Raw genomic sequence first — 8755 nt, forward strand, 5'->3', positions numbered from 1 at the left:
GGTTGAATCTAAGTAGGAATCAATATGAACTGATATGAGGGATGTATATTGGTCTCTCATTTTCCAAAGATGAAAGCCTTGGCACTGCATCCATGTTCGGGCTCAATATAGCATCACAACAGTGGGGTGAGTTTAACTAGCGCAGTGAGAAGGATCACATCACATCGATAACTAAGTCATGCATACATGGGAATCATTCTAGAATCATGTTGAACTCATGAATGCATCAATCTGAATTATAATACATATTTTTGATCATACATAACTACATACACAACATTCAAAACTACTCTTGAAAACATGCTCGATAACACATAGCTTATCTCTTACTTTTACTTTTTTTTTCTTTCTTTTCCTTATTTTTCTTTACTCTTAATCCTCTACGCCACACACATTTCTCGCTCCTTTCGGGATTCAACGAATCTGGACATCTGCCCCCCTCAATGCCTCGCTCATTTCTTGCCCATCCTTGTGGGACTCAATGGATCTGGGTAATTTCTTGAGTGGTTGTAGGCCTATCCTCAATGCCTTGCATGTTTCTTGCCCAACCTTTTAGGGTTCAACATATCTAGGTCATTTTTTTAATTGGTTGTCTGATCCCTCTCAACGCCTCACCCATTTCTTGCCCCCCTTTGGAACTCAATGGATCTTGTCATTTTTTTAATAGGTTTTTGATCTCTTTCTGATGCAGGCCTAGAGTCGTTAGTGGATGATGTGGAGATCCAGTTTAACCACCCAAAGATCCTTTGGCGTTTTGAGAGGATAAGAGCTCAAGTTAAAAATGAGGCTGATTGCATTAATGATTTTTGCCTAATTATTAGTTGATTGCTTTCTATGTTTCTTAGAATCCTATTTAATATGGTATGTTCTTATTCTATTTAGTATCGCATGTTCCTAGTTAGTATCTCAATCGTAAGCTTGGGGATTGAGACTTGGTTGAGGTAATCCTATAATAGGATCTTCTGTAATAAGGAAAACCGATTTTGAATAATATTAAATTTGGCCTCCATTGGAGTGTTTCCGAGGAGCTTGCGAGTTCCAATCTTGTGACTGAGTGTTCTTCTTCCTCCTTGACCCTGCTCGATCCTATCCCTGGCTTAGGGCTGCTCCATTTCTGGTATCAGAGCTAAAAGCAGGGTGCAGCGAGTATGGCTCCCAAGTGTATGGGAGGTCACACTGGCCACATAGAGGACATTACATTGAGAGATGAGAATGCTCAACTATGTCAACAAATTGCTATAATGAATCTTGAGATGGAGCGTTTGCGAACCTCATCTCGTCATTCCAGTGGATCGGGTAACACCACAGGCAATCAGCCACCCTTATCGGAAGATGAAAGGCGTGTTTTTTCTATGAGGCCACTACGATGAAAAGCTCAGGAGGAGCGAGAGGTCAAACTGTTTTGAAAGTTGAAAGGCGACCACACAGCTCCAGCTGAAATGATCAACTTCGAAGAGGAGAATCAGCAACTTTGCCAACAAGCTATCGATGATCGATTCACGTCACATGTTGAGTTTTGCAAACCCCCGATCTTCGACGAGTACCCGAACGAGGATGCCGATGAACACGATAGTTTTCAAAGGCTGCAACACAATGTACTAGCAACACTCAATCCAGATTACTATCTTACTTGCTCCAAGACAGTTCAATCTCAAGTCCCCACTTGTAGGGATCTCACCATTAACTTCTTGAAGGCTGATTTAATAATGGGCTCAACAATCTCAGCTTACCTTAAGGTTGGTCATGGTTACCTAGTTAGAGCATCCAGGATCTCTGTACCATCAGATCTGGATTCATCTGTGTCCTTGTATCTTAGTCCACTGGTATTTGTTTTGCGTTGTCAATTTTTTTCTTCCATATCTCAAGGTAATGAGAAGATGGACCAAGAGGAATCAGATTCGTACTTTTTGTCGAGATTTATTTCCATGAAGTATTGTAGCAGGTCGTTCACACATGGAGATATAACCTCAAACCCAAAATCAAATGCGGCTTCTGTATTTACAGGTTTCACATGGGATAGGATTGTCTAGTTTCCATTTAATCCTGGTAGAAGGCGAACATCTGAAGATAGGGACTCAAATTTGAGGTTGAATTTTCTTACACCAGGAGGGAATGATGCAGGCCTGGAGTCGTTAGTGGATGATGTGGAGATTCAGTTTAACCATCCAAAAATCCATAGGCGTTCTGAGAGGATAAAAGCTCAACGTGGAAAACATGGCTGATTGCATTAAGGAATTTTGCCTAATTATTAGTTGATTGCTTTCTATATTTCTTAGAATCCTATTTAATATGGTATGGTCTTATTCTATTTAGAATGGTATGTTCCTAGTTAGTAAATCTCAATCGTAGGCTTGGGGATTGAGATTGGGTTGAGGGAATCCTATAATAGGATCTTTTGTAATAAGAATAACAGATTTTGAATAATATTGAATTTGGCCTCCGTTAGAGCATTTCAGAGGAGCTTGCAAGTCCCAATCTTGTGACTGAGTGTTCTTCTTCCTTCTTGATACGGCTTGATCCTATCCCTGGCTCAGAGTGCTCCTCTCTCTCTCTCTCTCTTCCAAGTGTTAGAACACTTGAAAATGAGCTGATTCAGCTCTAATATAGCCATTTTTTGAACAATCGGTTGACCGGTATGAGTAACTGGTTAGACAGCTGACCAAAACCCATCCCAACTGGTCGATAACCAGTTGGACCGGTTCCTGCTTACTCTACTCACTTTTTCGGCCGTATCTCGGCCGATACACCTCCAAATGACCTAATTATTTTCTTGTTGAAAGATGACTCGATTACCTTCGTTTTTTCATGTTTTGGGATTTCAACAATTCTAACATGATGGTCCTCTAAAATTCACGTGAAATTGACACTTCACCTCAAATTGTACTCTAATAGTCTTTTTTCTTTACTATGGGACATTGGTGGGGTCCACACTATTCTTAAGGTCGACCTAACCCACTCAATGCTATAAGTCATGTAAATCATATTTACCTCTAACGTCAATACCTGTCTATTGGGCTAACTATGATCGGATTCCGTTGAAATGAACTTGCGTTGTACATGTTTGTCATAAATATAAAAAATCAATCCTTTTTCTTGGACGGGTTATTTCAAATAATCATAATAAGACCCTAATGCAAGGAAGAAGCCAAGAATTTCTTGTCTATATTTGCTTCTCCCCACTCCCCACCCAAAAAAATTTCTGGGTCCACCCCATAATAGTTTTGGTCCCTCATGGATTATTCATGTCCTTATTGGGTCAAAGTGACCTTGGGTTGACTAGGTCATAAAAAACCAACTTGGTCAACTTGGAAGATCCAACATCTTGCTCAATATTTAGTCAGGTTTATGACTATGGAAGTTGTTGAATAAGATTTTTTTTTGCTAGAAGATCATTTGTATTAAGTGACCGAAAAGGGGAAAGAGAATGGACAAGCTGGGTCAGTGAGACACCATAAACAACAACAAAAATGCAAGCAAAGTGAGGTTACCCCCCACCTATGGGCAAGGGCATCAGCAAGGGGAGGATTCATCTACCGACAATTTTTTTATTTTTTTGCTAAAGGTTAATTTGTATTAAAAGAATGAGAGAATATACAAATGAAACTAAAACAGAGGGTTCAAACCGAGAAGCTCAAAGAGGCTAAAAGAAACCGCCCCACTCACCAAAAACAGACCAAGAAAGAATAGGCCTTTTTTTTTTGCTAAAAGATCATTTGTATTGAAAGAAAGGGAAAGAAAAATAATAGTATAACGACTTAGGCCAAAGAGCCTAAACAAAACAAAAACAACTAAACAAGATGCAGAGGCATCTCCCCACCTTCGGCCATGCCATCAACAGGGAGAAACAAAAGCAAAATCAAAACATTCCCTAAAATTAACAGAATCCACGAAATCTCAGTCTGCATTGCTCGTCACATAGAAGATCATCCTGAACCAACGAGGGGAAATGCACCATAGTTGAAGAGACTTGCGAAGTAGCTACAGATTTTGCTAGGAAGTCCGCTACCGTGTTTGCTTCTCAGTAGCAGCGGGTGATTTTCCATATAATAGATCCAAGAAAAGTTTGAAGGCTGCTCCAACGCTGCCAAACACACCAAGGAACTTTGTTCTTGGAAACTAACAGCGACACCGCCACAGAGTCACCTTCAATCCAAAGATTGCTGAGACCTTGATCTCTTGTGTATTCCAGACTTAATAGAAGAACCTGGAATTCAGCCTCAAAATTGCTAGCAACACCCAAAAATTCCCGAAAGGAGAACACCACCTGAGCATTTTCATTGCGGAACACTCCTCCCGCTCCAGCCCGCCCTGGGTTCCCCAATGAGCAGCCATCAACATTGATTTTCACCCAACCAGGAGGAGGACACGCCCAAAATTATCTTAACCATCCGAAGAGGCCCTAGACTTCGAAGACAGATATTCAAATTCCTTCCTAGCACAAAGTTTTGAATGGACAGTCTGCCACACAGGACTGAAGGGAAGGCCAAGCCTAATTCCCGTCGCACCAGGCCCCACACCTGAGCCTGGCTATAGCGTCTCTCATCAAACTTCCTGCTCCTTTCTAACCAAATAAATATATGGAATCAGGATCAGACCTGACATCCACACTTCCTTCAATGCAACCACTGAAGCTTTCCTCTTCCACCAAGAGCTCAACTCAAGAAATGAAGAGTGACCCTGCCACCCAACACTGAAAATAGTGGAGAAAGACGACCAAACGTGTTGAGAAAAAGGGCACTAATAAAAGAGATAGGGCAGTGACTCCTCAGCACTAAGACAGAGCACACATTTGGATGGGATAGGGATGCCACATTTTTTAACCAAATCATCAGTAGGAAGAGTACCATGATGCAATCTCCATCCAAGAATAGAATGCCGAGGTTGAAGGGCTTTAGACCAAACCATAGGATACCATGAAACTTTAGGACACCGAGCTCTGATCTCCTCCCACGCAGACTTGACTGAGAAGACACCGGCAGTGGTATGGGACCAAAAGCAAGCATCAGCAATAGGGGGATAAGGAATCTTAATTCGCCTAACTCGATCAAAGATATTTAACAAGAAATCTGACTCCACCGGTGGGAAGACCCATTGATCACCATCAATAAAATCCGCTACCAAGCCACCAAAATCGTGAAAAGTGGAAGGAGTAAGCGGAGAGTGATCCACAATGGACGAAGAGTCCAGCCATCTATCAAACCAGAACTTGATGTTATCACCACACCCTACTGCCCACCGCTCACTGCTAGTCACAAAATCCCACACACGTTTAACCCCAGGCAAAATTGAAGAGGATATATATGATTGCTTCAAAGAACCATCCTGATTCATGAACCTCGCCCGCATAAATTGACCCATAGCTGATTGCCCATGCTTTATTTGCCAAGCAAGCTTGCAAAGGAGAGATTTATTTACCTCCCTCATGCGACGGATGCCCAGCCCACCTTCTGACTTAGGCTTGCAAACTAAATCCCATTTAATAGTGATCTTTTTGGCGGTCTCCGCATCACCAGAAAGAAAAGCTCAACTCAAATGAAATCTCGCACGACCTTGCGCATCCAACTAGAGTTTAGATACATTCGAACTTGGGAGATCAATCATGGTGGAGCAATCCTCATCTTTAGTGGCTATTTTGCAAGGAAGTCCGCTATCGGGTTTGCTTCCCGGTAGGCCTGACTACAAGAAAGAAAAGGTCAACTCAAACGAAATCCCGGACGACCTTGAGCATCCAACTGGAGTTCAGATACAATAGAACTTGGGAGATCAATCATAGTGGAGCAATCCTCATCTTTAGTGGCTATTTTGCAAGGAAGTCCGCTATTGGGTTTGCTTCCCGGTTGCAATGCGAGACATGCCATTCAATGGAAAGTGAAATCTTGGTCTATGTTGAGCATCGGTCCGTAGCTCTTCTTGAATCAGAGGGGGAAACCTTGGAGAGAGGATAGATGCTCCACTGTGAGCAGCCTGTTTTGCTAGAAAATCTGCTATAGGATTTGCCTCCCTGTAGCAATGAACAATTTTTCAACGAATATCCGCAAGGTACGGCTGCAGAAATCGCCAATTTTGCAAGACAAACCAAGGAATCTTACCACTGTAGACTGCAATCATCACAGCTATTGAATCTGATTCAAGCCAAAGATTTTGGATTCCCAGATGCTTTGTAGTTAGAATAACTTTGATCAAACTCTAGAATTCTACTTCATAGTTTGTTTTTATTCCAAGGAAATCACCAAAACATGAGATAGTTCTTGAATCGTGGTCGCGAATCACACTACCAACTCCAGCAAGCAAATACCCATCCACATTTACTTTAAACCATGGAAAAGAGGGAGCACACTAGAATAAGGTTCTTTGCACCCTATAGGTGTGAATAGGGATATCCAATCTTCTTGAAGCTAACAGATCTTCCATCGAAATGGTTCTACAAACAGTTGCAGAAAGGAAATTGTTCCTTTAATACACATTAAATCTGCCACATAACTAATTCCACCCACACCAACTTACCCACGAATCTTCTTGAGTTTCTTTGCAACCAAAGAAAAAAAGGAACCAAGATGAGGCCTTCAAGCCAAGCTTCTTTGAGCCGAACCTGTTTACCTTTAGCCTTCCACCATGACACCAATCCACCAACGGAATCTTGGGGCTGGCAAGCAATATTGAAAAGAGAAACAAACTCCCTCCAAACTGCTGTGAAAAAACAACATTCCAAGAAGCAGTGCTGCATTGACTCTGATGAATTCCTACATAATTCATATCTAGAAACAAGTTGGATACCTTTAGATAGAACCACCTCATCAGTAGCAAGACTACCCCACACCCACTTCCACCCAAATAAAGATTGATGAGGAAGCAGGTTATTTTTCCAGATCAAAGAAAACCAAGTGACAAAGGGATTTTTCCTACATATCTTCTCCCAAGCCGACTTGATCGAAAACAATCCTGATGGATCCGGGCTCCAACAACACATGCCCTCAAACTGATGTGTAGGAATTCTAATATCCTTCACCTTAGCAAAAATATTTTGCATTGATATTTTGCAGTTGTTGAATAACATTGTGTTCATGGACACTACAAAATCAAAACTGTTGCTTAATACCACATTTATTGGTTTTTTTTTCTTCTTATTCTTCATGTTGATCTATACATCGGGCTGAGTCAGGTTTATAACTATGCTAGTAGTTTAATAAAATTGTCCTTATGGATGCTACAAAAGCAATACTCCTACTTAATACAAGTTTTTCATTTATTATAGAAAGTAAAACGCTACTGTCTTCTAATCAAAATGACTACAGGAGTTGAATGAATGCAATCCGCCATCAATGATACCGGAGAAAACAAATGAACATATTGGAACCAGTGTTAGTCCCTTCATGGTAAAAAATCACCTTCATGTTGTTAATTATTTTCTAATTATTTCGTGTTTCTCTAACTTACTGTAAAAATTAAGATTTTAATTTTAATTTTTATTGTCATCATAATTATAGGGGGTCTCAGGCCCACAGGCATTCTCAACAGGCCAGCAATTAGGAAATCATCAGATGGAAGCCAATGGTAACTTCTCTATGGTATGTTAAAGTGGATATTACATCCATCCCATAGTATATTAGTTTTATATATTTTCTGAATTTATTGTAGGAACTAAATATCTGTATTTTTCATAATCATGATGAGTACAGGGACTATTTGACCAGTAGAAGGAAGCTTACTCTAGATTTGTCTAAATTACATACCTGATTCTGATAATTAAAAGGACAGTAGGGACTAGTTGGCCATGAGATACCATCAATAGTCCCGCAAGATACACATACACAGATGAGAACTTATGACAATTCCATTGTAAGTAAATATAGGGGAAGTTATGGCAGCTACTGTACAATGTTTTAGTTTACACTTTGAGCTAAAGAATTAACTTTCAATAGTCATAAAAAATGCAAACCTACAAATGGGAACTTTTGGTAACTCATATGTGGTATGTTAATAGGATTGCATTCATGCATTTAAGTTTATTTTATGAAGTAAAAGACTTACATTTCAATAACCAAAAATGTTTGTTAACCAATATATACCCTCAGCTGCTTGAAATGGATGAACCTACATTGAAATAACCATGATAACTACAGGAGGAGATTAGCCATGAGAAACTGCCACTGATGTATCAACAGCTCGAAGCGACACCCAGTAACATTTCGGTATCAATTCTTTCATCCTCATGACAATTTTCACTTTTCATCCTTTACCTTGTTTAGTACTCTGGTTTTGATATTAGGTTGATGCATATTATTTGCAATGTCTCCCCTTCAGGAACAGAGAAACCTTGAAGGAGAAGAAGTTGTGCCAACCATTTTTTCTTCTCAAGATATGAATGCTTTTATCAGTAATAATTACCAATATTTTATCGAGGGAGGAACCTTCCCCTCTACATGGTATGTTACCATCAAAATATAGATTCTAATACAATAAAACTTCAAAGTTACTGTTGTAATATAAGATTAATTACCTTCTTCACTATTTATGGTTTATATTAAAGACTAAAAAGTATTTTAGTTTTGAGTTACATGACCTTCACTCTTCCTAAAGTCAAAATTTGTGTTCACTTAATATGAGGTATAAGGTGATGTTTCATGTTTTCTTTTCAGGGATAAATCCTCAATTTATGATCCTGAATATGAAGGAATTGGACTCTCTATGGATCCTATCCTACGCCACTGCCAGCTTAGCCAGAAACCTGGCAATTATAACAATACTAGTGGCTGGA

Source organism: Telopea speciosissima, chromosome 7, assembly GCF_018873765.1.
Source record: "Telopea speciosissima isolate NSW1024214 ecotype Mountain lineage chromosome 7, Tspe_v1, whole genome shotgun sequence".
NCBI classification, from domain to species: domain Eukaryota; kingdom Viridiplantae; phylum Streptophyta; class Magnoliopsida; order Proteales; family Proteaceae; genus Telopea; species Telopea speciosissima.